Genomic DNA, 27,560 nt, shown 5'->3' on the forward strand with positions numbered 1-27,560 from the left:
TTGAGTGAGGCGTGTGGAGTAGTGAAGGGAGAATGCCAGGGAATTCTTTCCTCGGATGCTGCCTGACCGGCTGTGCTTTTCCAGCACCACACTCTTCAAATTCTTTCCTTGGGCCAGGAGAAGTTTTGGATTTGATTGAAAAGCTGCAGATCAGCTGCAGTCTGGATTGAAAGCCCTTGCTCCCTGTATAGTTGCCAGCTAGACAGGCAATCTGCTGGTTTCTAGGATACAATTCTGAGGCTTTCTCACCTACCTCATCTATCTGGAAACTGCAGGTTGACATCAAAAATGATCAATACTTAAATGATGAGTAAACCTACTGGTTTTAAACTGCCCTACCTGCCTGGTTCTGACCTGATGGCTAGGCCTAAAGAAAATCAATTATCCTCTGCATGAAGAAAAACATAAACTATTTCAGCTTTTCTTTTGGATGAGCAGAAGTTTACTTCTTGAGAAAGCAGAAGCCAATTTTTACCCCCCATTTCAACCTCTGTTCCTTTCCTACAGCCTTCATTCCTCTTTTCTTTAAAACCAAGCCAGACTATTCACAACCCAGCTGTCATGTTTTACCATGAGCTGAGGTTCCAAAAACAGTCCAAGTCAGAGTTCACCTCTTGCTTAGCATGTCTGCTGGTAAAACCTACATTCGTGATTTTTATTATGTTCAGATCTGACTGGTCCAATACACTTAGAGTCACAGAGATGTACAGAACGGAAACAGATCCTTCGGTCCAACTCATCCATGCTGACCAGATATCCCAACCGAATCTAGTCCCACCTGCCAGCACCTGGTTCATATCCCTCAAACACTTCCTATTCATATACCCATCCAGATGCCTTTTAAATGTTGTAATTGTACTAGCCTCCACCACTTCCTCTGGCAGCTCGTTCCACGCATGTACCACCCTCTGCATGAAAAAGTTGCTCCTTGGGTCTCTTTCATATCTTTCCCCTCTCGCCCTAAACCTATGCCGTCCAGTTCTGGACTCCCCCACCCCAGGGAAAAGACTATCTATTTATCCTATCTCTGCCCCCTCATGATTTTGTAAACCTCTATAAGATCACCCTTCAGCCTCTGATGATCCAGGGAAAACAGCCCTAGCCTATTCAACCTCTCCCTATAGCTCAAATCCTCCAACCCTGGCGACATCTTTGTTAATCTTTTCTGAACCCTTTCAAGTTTCACAACATCTTTCCGATAGGAAGGAGACCAGAATTGCACGCAATATTCCAACAGTGGCCTAACCAATGTCCTGTACAGCCGCAACATGACTTCCCAGCTCCTGTACTCAATACTCTGACTAATAAAGGAAAGCAAACCAAATGCCTTCTTCACTATCCTCTGCCTGGCCTTTCCTATTCTGCTCTGTGTAAATTTGAACTAATCCAAAACTTCCTATGTATTTGCTCACAACAGGTCTGTTCACCTTTCACTCCTGTGTTAACTGACCTTCATTGGCTCCCGGTCATATAATATCTTGATTTTAAAACTTCACAATCTTGTTTCTCTCATGACATTGTTCTAGCTTTGAACTTCCTCCAGACCCACAATTGTCAGAGATATCTGAGTTTATTTAATCCTGGCCTCTTGAGCCTCCCTAATTATAATTGGTCCATGATTTGTGGGGTTATCTTCAGGTGCCTAAACCCCAAGCTCTGGAAAGCCATTCTTAAAGTTCCCAGACTTTGTACTGCTATAACCAAATCAGGAGGGCTGAATGTACACCTCACTGCATTCCGCTCCTCAGTTAGTTAAGAGTTCAAATTTAAAAGGGTGTGATATCGCTTGGTGTAAGAAAAGTAGGCAGCTTGGTTCCTTAAATTAACAAGTAGAGAATTGATTTTATTCTGAAGACTCATTCAAACAATGTTGCAGAACTTATTAGGAAAAGGTTTCAGATATGCAGGTACAAGCAACCACCCACTAATGTAAAATGCACAGTCACATGTCCACTGGCACAAAAAAGAAAGAGTTAATCTCTGCAGTGATCAGGTTTTAAAACTTGGCCGAGTAACAAGTAAAGTCAGAAAAAAAATCAATTGCTTCATGTCTAGAGGCTTGTCTACCAGCTTTGCCATAGCTGCTGGAGTTTTGTTTTTATTTGAGCAGTCACTCTCATCTTGGCTAGGGTAACTTTCTAGAGGGCAGTAGAAGTGTTCCCTTAAGAACTCTCTGGTTGCGATCATGAAAATATCTAGTGCATCTTCAAACCAACATCTCTGCTTTGATGAGAGTTGATGTGAAGAAAGAGAGGGAGGGATAAAACTTTCACTTTAGTCCTGCGACAATCTTTCTCTCTAATTTGCTAGTTAAAAATCCAGCCTTTTTACACCCTGAGAGCCGAGTCACCTGATGTTTTTGAGCGGTTACTGCCTGACCCACAGTGCTTTTCCAGCACCACACTCTTGACTCTAATCTCCAGCATCTGCAGTTCTCACTTTCACCTAGTTGATTTTAACCTTAATGCGAATCCTTTACCAAGGATGCCTACCTTGACGAAATTCTCCTCCTCTCTCTACAAAGATCTCAGTGAGTCTTTGTCTCACTGCAGCCCCCAGGTCATCTCACCAATTTCTCATTTCCCCTCCCTCCCCCACCTTACCCCAATTCCAACCTTCCAGCTCAGCACCGTCCTCATGACCCATCCCAGCTGTCCATCTTCCTTCCCACCTATCCGCTCCACCATCCCCTCCGATCTATCACCTTTACCCCCACACTCCATCCACCTATTGCACTTTCAGCTACCTTCTCCCCAGTCCCACCAACTCTTCCCCCTCCCCAAGGTTCCCAGCCTCATTCCTGATGGAGGGCTTTTACCCAAAATGTCAATTCTCCTGCTCCTTGGGTGCTACCTGACTTGCTTTGCTTTTCCAGCACCACACTCTTGACCTTTCTGAGAGCTTTGTAGACAATGCTTTCCAAGAACTATTTTGTATTCTTCGCAAATGCAACAGTTTAGTAACTGTCAGCTGATGTCCTTTGTTCTGAAAAGTGGTTTTGGGTTCTGTGGGTCCTTGTGGATCCTAGAACCACATATCCTGTTTCCTGGAATTGAGATTGGTTTTTGGTATTAAAATCCATGGCATTCTTCTCCACTTTCTTTTCCATACATCCTCTTGCTGATGGGTGTTCTCAAAGAATTGTGTTCCTTCGTGCAGGAGCTTCCTCCAAGTCTGTTTCTTCTGAATGTGGGTTTCCCACACGTTGATATCTATGTTGCATTTCTTGAGAGAAGTGAGCTGGGCAAAGGTGACTTTCTTTGGAACTTGGAATCAGAGCTCAGGCATCCTAAGCATGTGACTGACTCAGCAGAGATGGTTTTAAATGATCATGGTCTCGATGTTGATGCTGTTAGCTGCTTTAAGGATGCTGATGTTAGTCCACCTCTCCTCCTAGCTGACACAGAGAATCCAACTCAACAGCTGTGATGGTACCTCTCCAGGGCCTTTAGATGGTGTCTGCACATAATCCAAATTTTGGAGCTATATAGAAAGGTCAGAACGATGACTGCGTTATGCACAAGGAACTTGTTAGTAGCATGGATGTCATGGTCATCGAAGACTGTCATCCTTAGGTGTGACTTGGAGGTGCCGGTATTGGACTGAGGTGGACAAGGTTAAAAATCACAGAACACGAGGTTATAGTCCAACAGGTTTATTTGGAAGCATTAGCTTTCGGAGTGCTGCTCCTTCATCAGGTGGTTGTGGCGGTTAAGATCATGCTTACAGAATTTATAGCCAAAGGAGTCCAATGTCATCTCCATGATCTTAACCTTCACAACCACCTGATGGAGGAGTGGCGCTCCAAAAGCTAGTGCTTCCAAATAAACTTGTTGGACTATAACCTAGTGTTTTGTGATTTTTAACTTTGTCCTTGGGTACCTAAAGGCAGCACTCGCAGATTTAATGCAATATTGACTTGTCCACATTGACGTCAGCATTAGATGAGAGTTGAGGAAATGTTCCACATTTGGAAGGATTTCTCCATTGGTTGTAATGGAAGGATGGACCAGAACTTGTTGGTAAAAGACTGAGTCCTTGAGGTTGAGATTAAGACCAATTTTATGGTATGCTTCTGCAAAGATATTTTCAGGATCCTCTCCGACAGTGTCCACACCAGTGGGAAACTTCTCGACAAGAAGAGTAAAGCTGGCAATGAAGATGGAAAAAAGGATGGGGGCAATGACACATTCCTGTTTGATCTCAAAGTTCTGTCATATTACCATCATTGTGGACTGTCTCTGACATCTTGTCATGGAGGAAACATAGACTGTTGATGAATTTCACTGGGTAGCTGACCTTTGACTGGATCTTCAATAGCGTTACCCAATTGACTGAATCAGAAACCTTGGTCAGGTTGATGAAGGTAAGGTATAGTGGTTGGCATTGTTCCTATCATTTCTCTTAGCGTTGCTGAGCCCTGAAGATTACAATTATAATTCCAATTTATTTGGAAGCCACTCCTGCTTTCTAGAATGATTTATTTGGAGACTGAGAGAAGGCACATAATGAAGCTTTGGATAATATTTTTGGCGATAGAGAACAGGGAGATTTCTCATTAGCTCCCTCAGTTTGTCTCCTTTCTTGAAGATGGTGGCAATGGCAGTATCCCTGAGTTCAGGGACTTGTTCTTTATTCCAGATTTTCGAGAACAGTTGATTGAGATGACGGGTAAACTCTGTTCCTCCAGGTTTGAAAGTCTCTGCTAGAATCCTGTCTACATCTGTGAATTTTCCATTCTTCATGTGTTATATTGTGGCTTTAACTTCTGCCACAATAGGTGGGAGTCCAAGGTCATCTTTCATGGAGGATTTCCTCAAGTGTGTCCATGTCGGTTTCGGAGTTCTTCAAAACATTCTGTCTATCAGAAGCTGATGTTTTCTCCATCTGTCAAAAGGATTCCATCCTCATCTGTATTGGCTTGAAGCCAAGAGTGTTGGGTTCATTTATTGCCTCGTTGTAGTTAAGAAACCCTGGGTGTTGCTCTTGTCAGTAAAGAGTTGCAGCTCCTTAGCATTTGCAACCCATCATTGGTTTTTGGTTCTGTTTGTTATTCTTTGTAACTCTGCCTTTCCTCTTTGCCTTGCTGCTGATGTTGTTTTTCCAGCTTTCCTCATCTTATCTTGGATAATGTGGAAGTTCTCGGCAAACTGGTTTAGTGTTTCCTAGTCTTGGAACCAGTGGTTTCTTCACAGCATGAGGGGATGGTTGTCTTCAGTTCTTTCCTCCACTCCATTCAAATTAATTCTTTGGAGATTTTGGTGATGCCACTGTTGGAAGTTTGCTAGTCCACTCAACTATAAGCTTTCTTTGAACTGTATCTTCAGCTGCCTTAGTAATTACTTGAAGGACAGTGAGGAGTGGATGAGCTGGCAGTCTGTCCAACAGTCATCTGCACCACTCATTCATTTGTTAATGAGGACATCCTTTTGTTCTTGGGATTGAATAATAATGTAGTCGATCATATGCTGATACTTTGATCGTGGATGCCTCCAAGAAGCCTTGAACTTGTCTTTTTGGCAGACCAGTGTGTTCGTGATGACTAGCTGGTGTTCTGCACATTTGGTGATCAAGAGAATTCCCTTTGGAGTTGCAATTCACGACTCCTTCCTTTCTGATGCCCAACTCTGGGAAGGAACTGTCATTTCCAAACATGACAGTTTTATCTTCCATGGGGATGGTGGTGAGTATAGTGTCCAAGGTGGAGTAGAAGCCTCCTTTGGACTCATCCGTGGCATCAAGGGTTGGAGCATAAACACTTAGGACCGCTGCCTACTGGTTCTTGGCAAGTTATAGGTGAAGAGTTATGAGATGATTGTTGATCCAATTCCAATTGGAAAGGAAACCTCGATGATTGAGGTATCTCTCTACTGCTGTAGCCTTCACCCACCATCATAGCCATTGATATCACATATCTGGTTTGCCATAGAGGACTTGTATTGGGCTGTGCTTTGTCTGGTTCCTTCCCTTTGACCTTGCTGTCATGGGTGGCCCTATCAGGCGCTAAGAACTCGAACAGTGTCGCTCTCAGGATCATCGGAACATTGAAACTCCATGGCAGCAAGATGGCAATCCACGGGAAGATATTTCAATTTACATCTTCATAACACTAAATTTAAGATTCTCTTAACTCTGGCCATCTACCATAGTTTCACCAGATGAGACGTGTTTTCTGCTTTGCTTTTTCAGATTCCTGTTACATGCCTTGGGACATTGTATTACATTAAAGGAACTATAGATTTGTGCTGTTTTGTCAATTGTGGCGCCGATCCCAACTGATTGATTATAGTCATTCTCTCCTCACAATGTGCAGGAATACAACTTTATGTATAAAGTTCCATGAAACTTCCAGGTTTAATTATATAGGGTACAAGTTCTAATCCATTTGTGGTTTGGATTTATTAACACTACTTTAAAGAGTGTTCAAATGAAATTTTGAAAGTAATCAACAATAAAAGGAGTAAAATTGAATAATTCTGTTTGTGTGGTAATGATGTGAATACGTTTTTGTATTTTTTTAAAAGGAAGTGCCTATCGATAAAAGGGTATGATGCAGGAACCAATTAACCTGATGATTTTAATTAGTGAATATTTAAAGATGACATATGAGCAAATCAATTTTGTTCACTTCTTCACTATATTTTCAATCACTCCAAAATTCAGACAAAAGTCATTTACAGAGGAACTTCGATTATCCGGGATTTGATTAACTGAATTTCGGATTATCCGAACAAGATCTCAAGGTTGTCATGCTTGACTAGTTACGTCATCCGGCATTCAATTAACTGAATGAAATCCTCCCCACCTATGTCCTTTGGATAATCAAGGTTCCTCTATTTCTGTAAGAGGCATGCCTTTTAATATATAGAATGCAATTTCCAGTTCTACAACTATTGTACTCCACAAGCTTACCTCTTTTTGGTCTGATCAAACATTATTTGCCAACATTTAAACCAACTCTTCAATCCCTTCTATTATTAAGGACTAACCTATTTTGAGATAATTTACAAAGTTTGCTTCAGTAACATGCTTTGTATTGTGGTTGTTTAGTGCATTTAAAGGTGTGAATCAATCCAAATTTATTGCTGTTAAGTAATTGGCTTTGTTAACATTAAAGCAAAGTAGGCTGACAAATCCTTACAACCTTTATGAGAGTAGTCAAACTCGGATTTCATAATAAGCAGAGGGTAATAGTGGAAGGATCCTTGTCGGACTGGAGGCCTCTGACTAGTGGGGTCCCTCACGGATTGATGCTGAGCCCATTGTTGTTTGTTATCTATATCAATGATATGGATGAGAATGCACAAGGCATGATTAGTAAGTTTGCAGACGACACTAAAGTAGGCAGCGTTGTGGACAGTGAGGAAGGTTATCAGAAACTGCAACAGTCAAATCAAGATAAGAGATTTATGGTGAATGGTGGGGCCTTAAAGAGTCTAGTGGAACAGAGAGACCTTACAGTTCAGGTGTGTGGTTCCCTGAAAGTGGAGTCATAGGTAGACAGGGCAGTAAAGAAGGCTTTTGGCATACTGGCCTTCAACAGTCAGGGCATTGAGTATATAAGTTGAAGTTATTTTGCAGTTGTATAGGATGTTGGTGAGACCACACGGAGTATTGTGTTCAGTTTTGATCACTTGTTATAGGAAGGATGTTATTAAACTGGAAAGAGTGGAGAAGAAATTTACAAAGATGTTGCCAGCACTCAAGGGTCTGAGTTATAGGGAGAGGTTGAACAAGACAGGAGTTTTTTCTTTAGAGCATAGGAGACTGAGGGGCGACCGTATACAGGTGTATACCAGCTGGTGGCACCAAATAAGGGCATGCCCCTATTTCAGCCCTGATATTCACATAGTCTTCAATATCCAAATATGTTCTTATGGGTTGTGATGTCGCACTTCTTGAGCTAGTTGGTTTTATTCCCATAAAGCTAGTTTGCAAAACAAACTTCGAGTACTTCCCTATTCTCTCTTCGTCTTTCTGGTTTCAAACAGGTTGATGGTACTGCATCTGTTTTGAGACAACTCCTGGACTTCAGAGACCACACAGCTGTCTTTAACTTCTAGACAGTCTGCTGAATAAGACACTTTCAGTGTGACCGACCTTCCTCGCCTGCTTCGTTGAGTATTTTGTTTGACAGTTTCTTTTATCAAATTTCTGTTTTGACCCAACCTCAGCAAATCTTCAGCCAATCCTTTACTTAACTTTCCTCTGTTTATTATACTTGAAATGAAAATTCTACATTGCTTCATTATTTTCTTCTAAAATCCAAATCTTTCTCTTCTATCTATTGCTATTTGCTTTGCCAAAGAATAGAATTTACGGCAGTTTTGCTTTGGCCTCTGCAATCTTGTAAACTTCAACTTCATAGTATTAAAATGTATTTCCTAAACCCAGAAACCAAACCCTTCCCATAAGACGAGTGACAGTGTGGTTCTTTGTTTTATTTTAATGTGTGTTCAGAATGGGTTTCTGCACATCCAGTATTAAATATGATTCCCACTTTAGCTCGTCTGTTCCCATTTATTTTATCATTAGATATTTTCGATTATATGATGCAGTGAAGCTTGGAAATATTAAAAAGCGAAATTTAAATTCTTGAATTTAATTTTAATAGAAATGTTATTCATTTTGAAGACAGCAAGGCTATGTTGTGAAAATTGAAAGGGTTCAGAAAAGATTTACAAGGATGTTGCCAGGGTTGGAGGATCTGAGCTATAGGGAGAGGCTGAACAGGCTGGGACTGTTTTCCCTGGACTGTCGGAGGCTGAGGGGTGACCCAAAAGAGGTTTGCAAAATTGAGGGGCATGGATAGGGTAAATAGACAAAAGTCTTTTCCCTGGGGTCTGGAGTCCAGAACTAGAGGGCATAGGTTTGGGGCGAGAGGGGAAAGATATAAAAGAGACCTAAGGGGCAACCTTTTCACGCAGAGGCTGGTATGTGTATGGAATGAGCTGCCAGAGGAAGTAGTGGAGGCTGGTACAATTGCAACATTTAAAAGGCATTTGGATGGGTATATAAATAGGAAGGGTTTGGAGGGATTTGGACCATGGGATATGGCAGGTGGAACTAGATTAGGTTGGGATATCTGGTTGGCATGGACGGGTTGGACCAAAGGGCCTGTTTTCATGCTGTACATCTCTATGAATCTCTAATTGAGCTAAATATTGGTGGGAGGCAAAGTGGATGCTAAGTTATATTTTGCTGTTTTCAATTTTGGCTCAATCTTTGCAAAGATTTTGTTTCTTGCTGTTGCCAGTTAGATTAATTGTGTTTTCTTCAAATGCTTTTCTTTAATAGTACCCAAATAAGCACTGTGTGAGTTGCAAATGCATCAGAGAACAATGACCTGATAATGCTAGAGGTTATAAGGGGGTTTTGGTTGAATTATTTGTTTATATGTAGGGGACAATCATAAGGAATCTTTGTTATTGTGGCTGAGAGTCAGTGTAGCATCGAGACAATTATTACTTATTTCTGAGTACTACTGCACTGCTACATGGATTATTCTTTCTAAAGACTGGCTTCTAATCTGTGGTTCATTCTGTAACAGTATAGTCAGCAGATGCATTTAGCCACACAACTACCAGTGTTCAGAGCAAATTTTCTTAGTGGTTATAGGCCTTTTAGCACCTGATTTGAATACTTTATTATTTTAATTGCTAAAGAGAAAGGGGTTGTTGTGGCCCATGAGGCTCAAATTCACATCCCACCCACTCCAGAAGAGTATAATAACATCTCTAAACGGGTTAATTAGAAAATATCTAAGTATTAGAGAGGAGCTGGATTAGTAATATTGAAGGCAAGGTAGCACCTTAAAGGGCTGTTGGATCAAAATCTTGGAGCTCCCTCCCTAACAGCAGTGTGGTCTCCAGTATTTCAAAATGATAGTTCAGCAGCATCTTCTTGGTGCAGTGGGAATGGGCATCCCTTGTCGCTGATGAACACATTGCATTGGAGAGAGGGAATTTACAAAATCTCTGCAAAGATTATTATAAAATGTCTGAAAAATGCTTTGTTCAAGTAAGAGTTATATTCAAGAATAATAACTATTTGCATCTTGTCAAAATTTTTTTTTTATAGCCGAAGTCACTTTGCTGAGGTTGCTTCCTTGTTCAGTTATGGCTGTCTGAATTTGCTTTTCTGAAGATTAGTAGTTTCAATTATGAATTTTCCATTAAGGATGTGTTCACTTGTGGTGATGAGCCCTACAGTAAGTTTTCAATACTGATTAAAAGAATTTCAGAGTAGAAAGAGACAGAACAAAGATTGTTGTTGCCGGCAAGTTATCTGTCTGACTGTTCAACTCCAACAAGTTTATTACATCCACAAACTGAGTCATGTAAGTTCTGTCTGAAAGTGTTGTAGACTCAGTGACTCTTTGCAGTGCAACAGTTTTCACAGCTGCAGTTACTGTCCCTTCAGGCAATATAATCTTAAGTCAAAGCAAAAAACCAAAGGACTGGAGATACTCAAACCATGAAACAAAAATAGAAATTGCTAGAACAACTTGGCAAGTTTGGCAGCATCTGTGGAGAGAGAAACATAGTTAATGTTTCGGGTCCAGAGACCTCCTTCAGAACTTTGCAATCAAGCCTAGCAACTAGGTGGTACTATTGTTGTCTGGCCCCTACATTGCGGAGGCTGACAGCCAACATTCAAATGCCACCACCTATATCCCCTAGACCATGACTCCATCGTGGAACACCAGGCCACAATGTTCACTAGTCTCATTTCATCTGATGATCTTCCCCCAACTGCCTCCAAGCTCATAGTCTGCCAACTCTGCAGAGCTTGCTTCTGCTTCCTTCCCAAAATTCACATACGGGGCTGCGCTAGTAGACCCGTTGTTTCTGCCTCCTCCTACTTCACATAATTCATCTCTTAATACCTTTACTGATCTTTTTTCTCTCCTTGTCCAGTTTCTTCCTACTCACATCATGATTCATCTGATGCTTTATATCAGTTTCAGAATTTCCAATTCACAGGCTCCAGCAGCATCCCCTTTACCACAGACATGCAATCACTTCTATCTCCCCATCAGGATGGTCTCATGACTCTCCACTCCTTCCTAGAAAAAAGGCCGAAACTGTTCCCACCCGTTACCACTGTCCTACAACTGGCCGAGCTCATCCTCACTTTGAACAATTTCTCCTTAACTCCTCCCACTTTCTTCAGGTCAAAGGGATGGGCATGAGTACCTGCATGGGCCCCAGTTATGCCTATCTCTTTCTGGGTACGGGGAACATTCCTTATTTCAGTCTTATTCAGTCCCCCATCCATAACTCTTTCTCTGGTACATCAGTGACATCAACGGTGCTGCTTTCCTCTTTCATTTGAAACCGGAAAAATTAATCAATTTCACTTCCAAACTTCACTTCCACCTGGTCAATCTCCAACTCATCACTTCCCTTCTTTGACATGAGTCTCACTGCTACCTTAACTATACATCCTCACACAATGCTTCCTGTTTCTGCCAGTTTCTCTGTCTCCATCACATCTGTTCTGATGATATCAACTTTGACAAGAGGGCCTCCCAAATGTTCGCTGGGCCCTCATTTATATCTGACCCATGTCCATCGTTTCTGCCCTCATCCTCTCTCTCCTCTCCCACTACAACGATACAGTCTCCATATCTTCACCTATCATCTCACCAGCATCCACATCCAAAGCACCACCAGCTGCCAGTTCCACTACTTCCAATGAATGCCACCACCAGGCACATGTTTCCCTCCCTTCACTTGTAGAGTCATAGAGATGTACAGCATGGAAGCAGACCCTTCGGTCCAACCCGTCCATACCGACCAGATATCCCAACCCAATCTAGTCCCACCTGCCAGCACCTGGCCCATATCCCTCCAAACCCTTCTTATTCGTATATCCATCCAAATGCCTCTTAAATGTTGCAATTGTACCAGCCTCCACCACTTCCTCTGTCAGCTCATTCCATACACGTACCACCCTCTGTGTGAAAACATTGTCTCTTAGGTCTCTTTTACATCTTTCCCCTCTCGCCCTAAACCTGTGACCTATATTTCTGGACTCCCCGACCCCAGGGAAAAGACTTTGCCTATTTGCCCTATCCATGCACCTCATAATTTTGTAAACCTCTATAAGGTCATCCCTCAGCCTACGACGCTCCAGGGAAAACAGTCCCAGCCTGTTCAGCATCTCTGTGTAGCTCAAATCTTCCAACCATGGCAACATCCTTGTAAATCCTTTCTGAACTCTTTCAAGATTCACAACATCTTTCCGATAGGAAGGAAACCAGAATTGCACGCAATATATTCCAACAGCGGCCTAACCAATGTCCTGTACAGCCACAACATGATCTCCCAACTCCTGTACTCAATACTCTGACCAATAAAGGAAAGCATACCAAATGCCTTCTTCACTATCCTATCTACCTGTGACTCCACTTTCAAGGAGCTATGAACCTGCACTCCAAGGTCTCTTTGTTCAGCAACACTCCCTGGGACCTTACCACTAAGTGTAAATGTCCTGCTATGATTTCCCAAAATGCAGCACCTCAGATTTATCTGAAATAGACTCCACCTGCCACTTCTCAGCCCATTGGCCCATCTGGTCAAGATCCTGTTGTAATCTGAGATAACCCTCTTCGCTGTCCACTACACCTCCAATCTTGGTGTCATCTGCAAACTTACTAATTGTACCTCTTATGCTCGCATCCAAATCATTTATGTAAATGACAAAACGTAGAGGACCCAGCACCGATCCTTGTGGCACTCCACTGGTCACAGACCTCCAGTCTGAAAAGCTACCCTCCACCACCACCCTCTGTCTTCTACCTTTTGAGCCAGTTCTGTGTCCAAATGGCTAGTTCTCCCTGTATTCCATGAGATCTAACCTTGCTAATCAGTTTCCTATGAGGAACCTTGTTGAATACCTTACTGAAATCCATATAGAGCACATCTACCGCTCTGCCCTCATCAATCCTCTTTGTTACTTCTTTAAAAAACTCAATCAAGTTTGTGAGACATGATTTCCCACGCACAAAGCCATGTTGACAATCCCTAATCAGTCCTTGACTTTCCAAATACATGTACATCCTGTCCCTCAGGTTGCCCTCCAACAACTTGCCCACCACTGATGTCAGGCTCACTGGTCTATAGTTCCCTGGCTTGTCCTTACCACCCTTCTTTAACAGTAACACCACGTTTGCCAACCTCCAGTCTTCCGGCACCTCACCTGTGACTATCGATGATACAAATATCTGAGCAATCACTCCCCTAGCTTCCCACAGAGTTCTGAGGGTACACTTGATCAAGTCCAGTGGATTTATCCACCTTTAGCCGTTTTAAGACATCCAGCATTTCCTCCTGTGTAATCTGGACATTTTGCAAGTTGTCACCATCTATTCCCGACAGTCTATATCTTCCCTATCCTTTTCCACAGTAAATACTGATGCAAAATGCTTACTTAGTATCTCCCCCATTTTCTGCGGCTCCACACAAAGGCCGCCTTGCTGATCTTTGAGAGATCCTATTCTCTCCCTAGTTACCCTTTTGTCCTTAACTTATTTGTAAAAACCCTTTGGATTCTCCTGAATTCTATTTGCCAAAGTTATCTCATGTCCCCTTTTTGCCCTCTTGCCGGCCTTTAATTGGGACTGTTCTCTCCGGGGCACCTTGGTCCACTCCTCCTCAGCTCCAAACATCTCCCCATTTAATTACAGGTGTAATCCTGCCATTTACCTCCTTCCTCCCTCACTATCCAAGGCCTCAGGTGCACCTTCTGGACCCGAAACATTAACTATTTCTCTCTTCGCAGATGTTACCAGACCTGCAGAGTTATTCCAGCAATTTCTGTTTTTGTTATCATAAGCTTGCTCTTGTTATCTTGGTGGTGATTTTGAATGTAGTTACTATCCCATGTATCCTTCATCAAGCGCTATACTCTGATCAGGTGTAAATTGTCAAGTTTACACAGAGAGAATCTGCAACTTTAATTTCAAAAAGACCCTGATCCATTTATGAGCAGTTATAAATGTATTTATGGGTGATAAGTCTGAAGATTAGTAACAGCTTATGCGCATTTTCCTTGTGTTTCTTCTGTGCTCTTGGATTTGATGCCCTCAAACATCTGGCTGTGTAATGTCAGGCACACTGGGCCCCAAGTTAATTTCCACAAGCAGATGGGCTTTGAATGAATTAAAATCTTGCTGACTGCTTCACCTGAAAAAATGTTTTTTTCCAACCATAGTGTCTTTTTCATCTTGTTCTGTGAATCTTCTAAAACAAAAACACATTCAAAATACCAAAGCGATAGAAAAGTCTTAGAAGAAAAGGGAAACTAGCTTTGTTTTGCACAGCTGAACTATCCTAGTAGTTATCAGCTCTGGGAATATTGCAAGTCTTTCTGACGTTGCTGAGGGGTGGAGTGACTGGGGTGCTGCTTTTTCAAGAAAACAAATTTGAACTATAAAATGCATCCTTTCCACAAAATAAAATAAAGCTAGCCTTGCTTACATTACTCTTGGGAAGCTCTAGTGTAGCAGTGTAAATCAGGATAATTCAGATTGTCACTTAGTCACTGAACAACTGAACGGAATTAATGGTACAGCCACAAGACAGTTTATCATTTTATTTTTAACTAGTCTGCCAGAGAACTTGGCTTCTATCATTTTCATTTGAGTCGATTACTTTTGCTGCTTTCGAACCACCAAGAATTGCACACCATGAGATTGGATCATTTGCCAGAGCCTGATTGCAGGCTAGAATTTGATTTTTTTTTGCAGTGCGTTCAGTTTTCACACTGTGCTCACCTGTATTTCTGTAGGGATGAACATGCAGCAATTTTCTACGATTGATTGTATTGCAGCAGCCAAATGTATATGAGTACAATTCCGCAGTTGTTCAGCACAGGCTTAACTGCCAAACTACACAGTAAATATTCATGCCCCTTTACAGAGTTGCACAAAAATCAGTGTACCATTATTGATAACCTGGTTAAAAAAGTAATTGCTATTGTTATGCTCCTTTTCTCCTTCTCTGATGTCCCTGCTGCTTCTGTGTAGCTTTTGGTGAAGGAAGCAAATTAAGATGGTTTGAACAAACTAATTTAAAGTTTGAACAATTGATGTACTTGGTAAACTCCAGTTTGACAGTCAATTACTTTTTGGTCCCCTGACATTCGTAGATTCTCGGGTGAAGATAAAAGCTATAATACCGATTTCTCTACAATGTACTTGATCTTAATTAGCGTTTTAAGCATGCAGGTTTTGACTGCATAGCTTATCATGCCACGTCTCTTAAGTTTGTATCTGATACTGATTTTTTTGAAGATATAACAAGCAAAGTGGATAATGAGGATCCTTTGGATGTAATATATCAGGACTTCCGGAAGGCGTTTGATAAGATGCTGCACAAAAGGTTGGATCATATAGGATTAGAGTCACTTACTAGTTTGAATAGATGACTGGCTGATGGTCAGAGACAGAGAACCAGGTTAAATGCTTTTTTTCTGGATGGCAAGAAATAATTAGTGGGGTATCACAGGGTTCGGTCCTTGGGCTCCAGCTATTTACAATCTACATTGCTAACAAGGATACACCCAGAGATAGAAGGCTCTGGCCAAATATGCAAATAGGCAGAATGATAAATTGCAATGAGGAAATAAGGACCTTACAAATGGGTATAGATAGGTTAGGAGAGTGGGCCAAAATGTGGCAAATAGAGTTTAAAGTGGTTAAGTGTGAGGTTGTGCATTTTGGTCAGGCAAATGGGAAGGTGATCTGTTATCTCAATGGGAAGTGACTTTGAGGTGCTACAGTACATAAGGTTCTGGGTGACCTCGTTCATGAGTCACGGAAAACTAGCATGCAGGTACAGCAGATAATAAAGAAAGCAAATAGAATATTGGCATTTATAGCTAAAGGAATAAAATATCAAGCTAAGGCAGTATTGTTGCAAGTAGAGAAGGCATTGGTGAAACCACACCTGGGAAGTTGTGTGCAGTTTTGGTCCCCTTATTCGAGGAAAGATGTAGTACCATTGGAGGCAAATCAGAGGAAGTTCACTAGATTTATCCCAGAGATGAGGGGTTTATCGTATAAAGAGAGATTGAACAGTTTAGGTCTGTACTACCTGGAAATTAGAAGAATGAGGGGAGATCAAATTGAGGTATTCTACATGATAAATGGTATGGATAAAATAGACTTGGAGCGGGTACTTCCTTTTGTGGGGCATTCTGGGATGAGGGGGTCATAGTCTTAGGATAAGGGGTAGCAAATTTAAAACAGAGTTGAGGAGAAACTACTTTTCCCAAAGAATTGTAAATCTGTGGCATTCGCTACCTCAAAGTGTAGTGGATGCTGGGACAGTGAGTAAATTTAGGGAGGAGTTAGACAGATTTTTAATTAGTAATGCGTTGAATGTTTTTGGGGAGAGTGCAGGAAAATGGGGTGAGTAGCATATCAGTTATTACCGAATGGCAGAGCAGATTCTATGGGCTGAATGGTCTAATTCTGCTCCTATATCTTATGAATCTTATCTTATGATTCCTGGGAGTTCAATCACAGAAGTTCGGGAATCAGTTTGTGGAATTATTGCAGTCACCCTTTTGCTGATACGTTAAACCAAAGCCTTATCTGTTGTCTCATGTATGAACAGAATTCCATGATAATTCTGAAGACCAGAGAGCTCCCCTGACCTCCTGACCAATGTTTATCCCTCAAACCAGTATTGTTTAAAAAAACAGTAATTATCTTTGAAAGCATTTGTGCAGTTTGGCAGCAATGTTTCCCTACTTTATCACATTTGACTATACCTCAAAAGTTTATTTTAGGGGAGGGATAATGATATCCTGAGGTTGTGAAAAATGCTGCAGAACTGCAAGTTCTTTGTTGATTACTATGCAGTTATTGCATTTTTGCTATTTGGATGGGGTTTCCTGTATTGTAACACTATCGTTGATAACAGCCTAGTTAGACTGTCGGTCTAAAAGTTGGATGTGATTGTTATGGACCCCGTCAAAATACATTCAGAAGACAGTCTAGACCCTCACTTTTTATTATTTTAAAGGTAAGTGTAAGGTATGGGTTATCCAGGTGTAATTCAGTTGGTCCAACTACTTAACGTTAAGTACTATTTTTACACTACTGTTAAAATACAGACAAAATAAAAATGAAGGAATTGGCTTAATTGTAATTCTAATCAAAATGTTCAACAAAATAATAGATGTATTTGCTGTTACTAATTGATTGTTCTGATAGAGTAACATTGCATAATGCCGATGGCAAAAGGCAAAATTCAGTAAAATAGATTGTCTCACAGGCAATTACCCAGTCCAGGAGGAAAATCATCAAGAGAAAGTTCAGAGTGAGGGAGAGAGGGAGAGAAAGAAAGAGTGAAAGAGAAAGAAAGACAGTTCATCTCTTCTGTCTTAAAACCTCTCTTCAAAAAAAAGACAAAATATACCTCTTATAGCAATAGTATTGTTTTAGTGATTTATCCAGTATCTTAGGACATTTGACATTGTTAAACTTGCCAGATAAATTCAAGTTGCTCTTGTGTTATTTCTTATGTTTGAACATTTAATGTTGGTTCAGATATGACGATTCACAACTTTTGCAAGGTCCATGAGAGCTTTGGGCATGAGTGCACAATACCCCCAGGCAAATGACTCTGCCTTCAGGAGAGAAAATTGGAAAGAATTGCATTGAACTGAAATTATGTTAACAGTAGCCTGATTTGAGTTTCTTTCGCAGTGGATGGTTTAAAGAAGGCTAAGTTAGAAGCAGTATTTACCATTTAGAAGGTTAAGAGCTTATTTGATTAACATTTTTTGATACCCTACCAATTTGATCCTCAATGTAAGTTGAAACTATTTCCATAAGTTGAGAAGTCTAGAACAAGTGATGACAGGAAATAATTAGAGTCTGACTTTGCAGGAGTGAAGTTTGGAAACGTTTATGCTCACAATGGATTGTAGAAGTTTGAAACTCTCCTCAACCAATGTCAGTTGATGTTAGATTATTGTTAAATGTTTGACTAATTGTTCATTTTACACTTAAGGTTCATATTTTCTTATGAACCATAGGTGTTGAGGGATATGGAGTAATAATAAATGTATCTAATTAAGCTACAGACTACCCATGATCTTGGATAGTGGGACCAGTTCAAATAGCAATGACCTACTGCTTTTCCCAGAATTATTGTAAGTTGCTGGTAAACATGCTGCAAAAAAAAACGCCTTGTTTTTGCTTTCAGTTGAACACTAACTACAGCTTGTTCATGGCTACTGATTTTTTGCCATCTCAAAATACAACAGTGAAGAATTTTGCACAAATCTGCCAATTCAGTTATCTTGTGTACAAATGCAGTGAGTTGGAATGATCTAGATCAAAATGACCAGAGTAGATATTTGAGCAGGAAAATGGAGAGTTGACATCTGTGTTTTTATTCCTGATGAAGGGCTTTTGCCCGAATCGTCGATTTCGAAGCTCCTTGGATGCTGCCTGAACTGCTGTGCTCTTTCAGCACCACTAATCCAGAATCTGGTTTCCAGCATCTGCAGTCATTGTTTTTACCCCATCTGTGTTTCCAAGCCAATTTTAATTTTTTTTTTGTGAGAATAGGTGGCTCTGTGGTGCCTCACAGCACCAGTGACCCAGGTTCGATTCCAGCCTTGGGTGACTGTGTGGAGTTTGCATGTTCTCCCTGAGCGCTCTGGTTTCGTCCCACAGTCTAATTATGTGCAGGTTAGGTGAATTGGCTGTGCTAAATTGCCCACATAGTGTTCAGGGATGTGGAGGTTAGGTGCATTAGGCAGGAGTAAATATAGAGTAGAGGGAAATGGGTCTGGGTAGGTTACTGTTCGGAGGGTAGGTGTGAACTTGTTGGGCCGTAGGTCCTGTTTCCACACTGCAGGGATTTGAATTCTAAAAAATGAAGTGAAATGAAGACCCTGCTTTAATCAGTTCACTTTTTTTTTCTTGCAGCGGGTTCCTGATTGAATAGAAAAAGTAGCAGTTGGACACAGTTAATACAGAGGGACAGTTAATTGGACTGCTTTCCTTACAGATATAGCAGCACAAGCAACTGATCTCCTTTCAAAAGCCATTATGTGAAATGACTTGTATCTAGATTTAATTGTTAAAAAACAATTCACTTCAGACGTGTGATCTCACATTTTTATCGGTTTGGGAGGCTAAGCAGTTCAGATTTTTTGAAAAGATCTTTTTATTTGTGCTTTATTATTTAATGTGCACAATTACTATAATTATTGTAAGTAGTTAGAGGGACTTGTCTGTTGAATGCCAAGCATTTAGTGCTGGGGACAATGGCAATGACAAGTTGCTGATTTTAAGTCAACCTTTCAAGATTGGTTTTTAAATATATAGTTGAACTTTCTTCATTTGATGCAAGATGTTGTTTTTTGAAAGAAAATTGATTTCAGTAAGGCTTTCTGACAGTTTGCTTCATATTTTTGCCTCCTTATTTGTTAAATTGTACGATAAATGAGATTACTTCAATGTATTGATTGCTCATTTTCCTTTACTTTGATAACAGCAAGATTTTAGGGATGGCTATAATAGAAGCAATTCAATCCTCATTCTCCATCACAAAAAGCCTGAAAGTGAAGTAATTTTAGAAATTGTAGATACTTATCCGCTTTGGGAATGAAAGGTTGCTGGCTTTCCAATTTGAGTGTTTTTCTTTTGCATGTGAATCAACCTGTCGCTGCTGTTTTTAGTTCTGGTACACATTTACAACATTTCTCCATGGTTGACTGGACCAAGGTATGCAAGACTTTTAGAATGTGAATTTTTAAGGCATAGCTGAGTAGTTTGCATCATTCTTCTCAGTCTTTCTTTTGTGATTGTTTCTATTTGCTTATGTGGCTACTCTTAAATTCCTTTGCTCCTTTACCCTGTTTTGGCTTATTTTCAAAAAGTATGTATCCACCTATTTGAAGGGGGTGGGAGAGTAAAAAAACTTTACAATGGAATGTGATGACAAGAGAATAGATCTGTTCATTTTAACTCAGATGCACCAAAATTACCAAATGCCGTTTATTGTGTTTGCCATCTTAAGAGGCAACTACATATAGCAGTGAAAGTTTCCTACTGGCAAAACAGTACTAAAGTACCACAAACAACAAAGAAAAAGATTGAACACATCAAATAGAAAGAAGAGGAAATCTTGACAGAATGAGATAAACTGTTAAAAATAAAAGAAAAGGCAGTACAGAGGGTTAATCACCTCGCCTCATGAAAAATGTTCACACAGTACCCACTTCGTAAAAACGAAAAGACATTGAGGAGTGGCGCTTCAACATAGTGTCTAATTCTGGGGAGCATTTATGTTATTAGTTTAAACTATTAGCAATAGCAAAGCTTATCAATGTTGCGGCAAATGCTACATTTTCTGGTTTAAATGGACACTCGAGAAAAGTAATTATAATTGTCTCCAAATATATACCCGGATCACACAGAATATTTCTTTCTTGATTCATGTGGCCTGTTGGAATGTGACATAGTACAGTTAGTGTTGACTGATAATTTTGTGGCATAATCACAACCTTAGTCGTGCCCTTTTGGGTAAATGTAATTGAGAGAGAGAATTTTAATATTTTAGATAATGGAATGCTCAGTTATTTTTGTTCAACTTGGAATGCAGTATATAGTCTTGAATTTTAATTTAAAATTCCTGTTTTAAATACAAGGGGCTAAATTTATGCATTAAGGACAACATAAATGGAAAATACAGGGAGTCATTTAACTTAAAAATGTGTTAAGTATGCTGAACATGTTGGTGCACAGCATCTTAATGGATTTGAAGAAGCAGCAAGATAGGTTCTTGCTGACTTATGGGACTCAGGGTTATTGGAATTTCAGTGGATAGGCTAAATAGATGGGCTAAAGAATTTCTTCTGGAACTAGTTTTGTGTTAAGATACTGTGAACATGTACTAATGCCCACATAGTGCATTTTTTGCCTTCTCCTTGACTTTAAGAACTTGCTTTTAATCCTTTTGTCCTCATCCTTCATCTGGTAAATTTAAAGTTTCAACACTGGCTTAGACCAGAACTTAGAGCAGAAATTAGACAATTCAGCACATCGAGTCTACACCATTCTATCATGGCTGATGAGGTTGATAAACCTATTCTCCTGCTTTCTCCCTGTAATCCTCGATACTCAAGAATCGATCTATCTCAGTCTTAAATATACTCTATGACCTGGCCTCCACAGCCTTCTGTGCCAGTGAATTCAATAGATTCACCACTCTCTCTGGCTGAAGAAATTTCTTCTTATCTCCATTCTAAAAGGTCTTCCCTTTACTCTAAGGCTGTGCCCTCCGGTCCTAGTTTCTCCTGCCAATGGAAGCATCTTCCCAACATCTACTCTGTCCAGGCCAATCAGTATTCTGTATGTTTCAATTCAATCCTCCTCATCCTTCTAAACTCCATTGCGTATTGACACAGAGTCCTCAAACGTTCCTCATATGTTAAGCTTTTCATTCCTGGGACCATTTTTGTGAATCTCCTCTGAACACTCCAGAGCCAGTATATCCTTCCTGAGGTATGGGGCTCAAAGCTGTGCACAGTACGCCAAATGTGGTCTGACCAGAGCTTTATAGAGCCTCAGAAGTGTATTCAAGTCCTCTCAAAATGAATGCTGTCATTGCATTTGACTCAACCTGCAAGTTTACCTTGAGAGAATCCTGGACTAGAACTCCCAAGTCTCTTTGCACTACAGACATCTGAATTTTCTCTCCATTTAGAAAATAGTTCATAGCTCTATTCTTCCTACCAGAGTGCATGACCTCACACTTTCCCATGTACTCCTTCTGCCACTTCTTTGCCCATTCTCCTAACCTATCCAGATTCTTTTGTAGACTCCCCACTTCCTCAATGCTACCTGTCCCTCTACCTATCTTTGCTTTATCTGCACACTTAGCCAGAATGCCCTCAATTCCTTCATCGAGATCATTAATGTATAAAGTGAAAAGTTGTGGTCCCAACACTGAGCTTTGTGGAACACCACTTGTCTCTAACTGCCATCCTGAGAAAAACCTTTTTATCCCCACTCAGTTTTCTGCCAGACAGCCAAATTCCTATCCATGTTAGCATCTTGCCTCTAACACTTAGTAGCCTCCTGTGCGGCACCTTGTTGAAGGCCTTCTTGAAGTCCGGGAAGATAATATTCATTGGCTGACCTTGGTCTAACCTGCTCGTTACTTCCTCAAAGAAGTCTACCAGATTTGTCAGGCATGAGCTATCCTGGATGAAACTATGCTGACTTTGCCCTATTTTACCATACGCTTTCAAGTATTCAGAAATCTCATCCATCACAATGGATTCCAGGATCTTAGCCACGACCAAGTTTAGGCTAATCGGTCTATAATTTTCTATCTTTTTACCTTACTCCCTTTTTAAACGAGTGTCACACTGGTGATGTTCCAGTCCTCTGGCACCCTCCCTGATTCTCGCGATTCTTGAAAGGTTGCCACTAATGGCTCCATTATTGCTTTCTCTCTTAGAACTCTGGGGTGTAGTCCATCTGGTCCAGGTGATTTATCCATCTTCAGGCCATTCGGTTTATCTTGCATCTTTGCTTTGATGATGGCCACCATACTCGGCTCTGCCCCCCTCACTCTCTTGAATCTTTGGGATACTACTTATGTTTTCCACCATGAAGACTGACGCAAAGTAACTATTCAGTTCCTTAGCCATTTTCTTGTTCCCCACTATTCTCTCCTCAGCGTCATTTTCTAACGGCCCAATGTCTATTTTTGCCTCTCTTTTGCCCTTATATATCTAAAGAAACTCTTTAACAGTTTTCCTTTATATTACTGGCTAGCTGACTCTCATATTTAATCTTTTCAGTCCCTATTTCTTTTTTGTATTGCCCTCTGTTTATCTTTGTAAGCTTCCTAATCCTCTGGTTTCCCCCTGTCCTTCGCCACACTATGCTTTCTCTTTTGCTTTTATGCTATCCCTGACTTCCCTAGTCAGCCATGGTTGTCTTAACCTCCCTGTACCATGCTTCTCTTTCCTTGGGATGAATGTCTGTTGTGTCTTCTGAATTACTCCCAGAAACTCATGCCATTGCTGTTTCACTGTCTTTCCTGCTAGGGTCCTCTCCTAGTCAATTCTACCCAGCTCCTCCCTCATGCCTCTATATTCAGCTGTAATACCGTTACCTCAGATTCTGTCATCTCCCTGTAAAATTACATAGTAAATTCAATCATATTATGATCACTGTCTCTTTAGAGTTCCTGCACCCTAAGCTCCCTTATCAAGTTTGCCTCATTGTCCAACACTAAATCCAGTATTGCCTATTCCCTATTGGGCTTCACCAACAAAGCCCATCATTGGCCCGCTAGAATGTCGTAGACATTCCACAAATTTCTTCTCTTGCAATCCACTACCAACCCGATTTTTCCAGTCCACATACATATTGAAATACCCCACGATCACTGTAACTTTGCCTTTCCTGCATATCTTTTCTATATCCTGGTGTATCTTGCGTTCCTGTTCCTGACTACTGTTTGGAGGCTTCTACATAACTCCAACTATGGTGTCATTTTAACCTTTCCGGTTCCTCAGTTCTACCCACACAGATTCTACACCATCTGACCCTACTTCATTTCTTACTTTTGATTTCATTTAATTTCTTACTAATAAGGCAACCCCAACCCCTCTGCCCACCTGCCTAGTTTTTCAAGAGGATCTATATCCTTGAATATTCAGCTCCCAATATTCAGATCCCCTTGCAGCCACATCTCTGTGAAGCCCACCATGTCATACCTGCCAATTTTGATCTGCACCACAAGCTCACTTACCTTATTCCTTATCCCTGTGTGCATTTAGATGTAATACCTTCAGTCCTATATTAACTGTCCCTCTTCTAATTGTCATTCGTTTGTCCAGTGTGTTTGAAGTTTGATGGCTAACCCTTTCCAAAGACACTTCTATTTGTGTCTGTGCTTCAGATTTTAATAACCTCTCCTGAATTCAGCACACTTAGGTATTCCTTTAATTTGCGTTTTCTAAGTCCCCCTATAACTGAGCCCCCCCCCCCCCCCCCCCCCAATATTTAGTTTAAAGCCCTGTCTACAGCCCTAGTTTTGCGATTCACTGGGACTCTGGTCCCATCATGGTTCAGATGAAGACAGTCCCATCAGAAAAAGGCCCTTCTTCCCTACTACTGGTCCTAATGCCCCATGATTTCAAACCCATTTCTCTCACATCAATCTTTTGAGCCACACATTTATCTGCTTAATCTTATTGACCCTGTGCCAAGTAGCTTGTGGCTCAGTTAGTAATTCAGGAACAAAAACATGCATGAGAATTCTTAGGGGCATGGCATTCTAACCAGAACTCCATTAATAAACACATTGATTTAAATCCTATCTACCTTCCCTTTTAAAAAAAAGAAATGACATCACCCACCTTAAGAAACCAAGACCTATAAATAGAGAGGTAGGACATACCACCAGTGTTTCACCGGAGGTGCGCTCTGATAACATTACCTAGTATGGTGACAAAACATCTGAAAATAAATCTTCCAGCTCAGCGAGCTAACTTGCATACTTATCATTAGCCGAGCTACAAATCTTCTCAAAAATTGCTAAGATTATTACCTTTTTGGTACTGCCTTTTAATTTAGCTCCTAACTGTTCATATTCCCTTAGCAGTACCTCTGCCCTCATTTTATCTATGTTGGATATCTGAGGACACTAAGGATATCTGATTGTTCATATGCCTGGCTCAATACAGAAAAATAAAAATACTTGCTATTATTTTACAATGCAGATTATGATTTTCCAAAATTCCCGAGATCCATGAACAGTTCCAGCAGATTGGAAGTTTATAAATGTAACACTGCTATTCAAGGAAAGAAGGAAGGAGAAAGAGAGTTGAGAGCTACAGACCAATTAACCTGACATCAGTTGTTGGGAAAATGTTAGTATTTATTGAGGATTTGCTGACAATGCACTTAGAAAGTCATCATATGACCAGACAAAATCAACTTGGTTTTACAAAAGTGAACTAGGAGAAAGTGAGGACTGCAGATGCTGGAGATCAGAGCTGAAAAATGTGTTGCTGGAAAAGCGCAGCAGGTCAGGCAGCATCCAAGGAGCAGGAGAATCGACGTTTCGGGCATAAGGAATATGAAGAAGGGCTTCTGCCCGAAGCGTCGATTCTCCTGCTCCTTGGATGCTGCCTGACCTGCTGTGCTTTTCCAGCAACATATTTTTCAGCTTTACAAAAGTGAAATAGTTTTGAAATTTGTTTTGAAGATTTTTGAGGTGACATGGTGGTGGAGTGTTGCCTCTCAGCGCCAGAGACCCAGATTCGATTCTAGCCTTGGGTGACTCTGAGGAGTTTGCACGTTCTCCTCATGTCTGTGTGGATTACCTCCGGGTACTCCAGTTTCCTCCCACAGTCCAAAGATGTGCAGGTTAGATGAATTAGCCATGCTAAAAAATTGCCCATAGTGTCCAGAGTTGTGCAGGCTAGGTGAGTTAGCCATGGTAAAAACCCATGCAAGGTTATGGGGTGGATTGGATGCTGTTCGGAGGATTGGTGCAGTCTTGACAGGCTGAGTATTCTCTTTCTGCTTGATAGGGATTCTGTGATTCTTGGATGTAACTAGTAGTGGTAGATAAAGGTGAATCAGTAGATAATGTTTCTTTGTATTCCTAAAGGGCACTCAAGTGTCACACAAAATGTTAATAAACAAGATACATTTGACAGTAATTAATAAACATTGATAGTGGAGTAATTAACAGGATGCAAAGAACAGGCATATGTGGGGCTTTTTCAGGTTGGAGAATGTAACTAGTGGAGTGCAGCAAGGATCTGTTCTGAGACTTCAGCCGTTTATATTCTGTGTTAATTATTTTGACAAAAAGACCAAAAATAATATCTCTAAGCTTGCTGATGATTTAAAGCTGAGTGGGAATATAAGTGCGGAAGATGTAAAGATACTGAAAAAAGACAGGAAGGCTAAGTGAGGGGGCAACAAGGTAGCAAATGGGGTATAATGTGAGAGGTTATTCACACTGGTTGTAAGAATTGAAAATCAGAATATTTTTCAAAAGTAGTGAAACACGTGTAAATGTTGATGCTCAAGACTTGAGTCCACCCTTACAAGGGACACAAAGTTAGAAATCAATTAGGAAGGTAAATTGCATTTTGACCTTTTATTATAAGGTGACTGGAGTATAGTAACAAAGGAGTCTTGTTACAATAATATTGGCCTTTGGTGAAACCATACTTGGAGTATCATGTACAGTTTTGGTCTCCATATCTAATGAAGCATATACCAGTCTTGGCAGTACAAAAATGGTTTGTATAGTTTATTTACTAGATTGATTCCTGGAATAGGAGGGTTGTCGTAGGAAAAATAAGTTCATTTTGTTTTCTTGATTTTAGGGGAATCGGAGCTGATCAACTCATCAAAATGTATGAGATCTTGAACTGGGTGGATGGGGAAGACAGAAATTGTTTTTCTCTGGTTTGGGAATTTGATTTATTGTCATGTGTAATGAAGTACAGTGAAAAGCTCTGTTTATGAGCAGTACAGGCAGATCATAATGAGCAAGATGTACAGATCAAAGAGGCTTAAGCAGAGGCATACAGGTTACATTGCACAGGCCTTACACAAGGCGAGATCAATGTGAGCAAGATCAGCATTATTTGAGGCTAGAGAGTCTGATCATCAGTCTACTAACAGCTGGGAAGAAACTGTTTCTGAACCTGCTGGTGCGCATGTTCAGGCTTCTGTATCTTCTGCCTGATGGAAGAGATCGTAGGAGATCATTACTAAGGTGCGATGAGTCTCTGATGACGTTGGCAGCCTTTCTGCAGCAGCGAGCTGTGTAAATGGAGTCCATGGATGGAAGATTGACTTCAGTGATGGTCTGAACTGTGCATACACCTTCTGTAATTTCTTACAGTCCTGGGCAGACCACTTGCATACCAGGCTATAATGCACCTGGACAGTATGCTTTCAATGGTGCATTTGTAGAAATTGGTGTGGGTCCTTATGGACATTCCAAATTTTCTGAGAACAAGGACTGCACAGCCTCAGGATAAGGAGCTGATTGTTTAATACTGAGATGAGGAATTTCTTCAATCGGAGGGTTATGAATCTTTGGAATTGTCTATCCTAGTGAGTTATTAATGAAACACTATTGAGTATGCTCAAGGCTGTGAGAGTTTCCTAGGAAATCAAGCAATGTATCGAATGGGCGATGTTGCAGTAGGAGAATAGGCAAGATTTTATTAAATGGCGAGGCAGACTTGAGGGGCAGAAGAGAGTCTATTCTTGTTCCCATTTCTTATGTTTCTATAGCAACTTCCCCATCCTCAGGTCATCCAAAAGTGCTTTTCAGCCAAAGAAATGTTTTTGATATATGCTCATTGATGTAGTGTAGGAATACAAATTGAAGGGGAAAAAATTATTCCATTCTGCAGTGGTTTTTCCTGGCCTTGGAATTAGACCCAGGGTAAATGGACAAGATGATAGTGCATATTTTCATGTAATATTAAAAAAAATTACATATTTCAGTCATTTAATTACGAAG

The 27,560-nt window shown here is 40.7% G+C and overlaps 1 protein-coding gene across 3 annotated transcripts in view; it reads left to right on the forward strand.

Moving 5' to 3' along the window:
- bard1 (BRCA1 associated RING domain 1) overlaps positions 1 to 27,560 on the forward strand; it is a 175,034-nt gene that overhangs the window by 15,665 nt on the left and 131,809 nt on the right. Inside the window, exon 1 of one of the 3 annotated variants that reach the window (XM_072578616.1) lies at positions 8,010 to 8,116. The exons of the other annotated variants lie outside the window; for them this stretch is intronic. The gene's annotated coding sequence lies outside the window, so the exon portion shown is untranslated. Of the gene's footprint in view, positions 1 to 8,009; positions 8,117 to 27,560 lie in introns of those variants that run through there. 3 annotated transcript variants of the gene reach the window in all.

Source organism: Chiloscyllium punctatum, chromosome 10, assembly GCF_047496795.1.
Source record: "Chiloscyllium punctatum isolate Juve2018m chromosome 10, sChiPun1.3, whole genome shotgun sequence".
Lineage (NCBI taxonomy): Eukaryota > Metazoa > Chordata > Chondrichthyes > Orectolobiformes > Hemiscylliidae > Chiloscyllium > Chiloscyllium punctatum.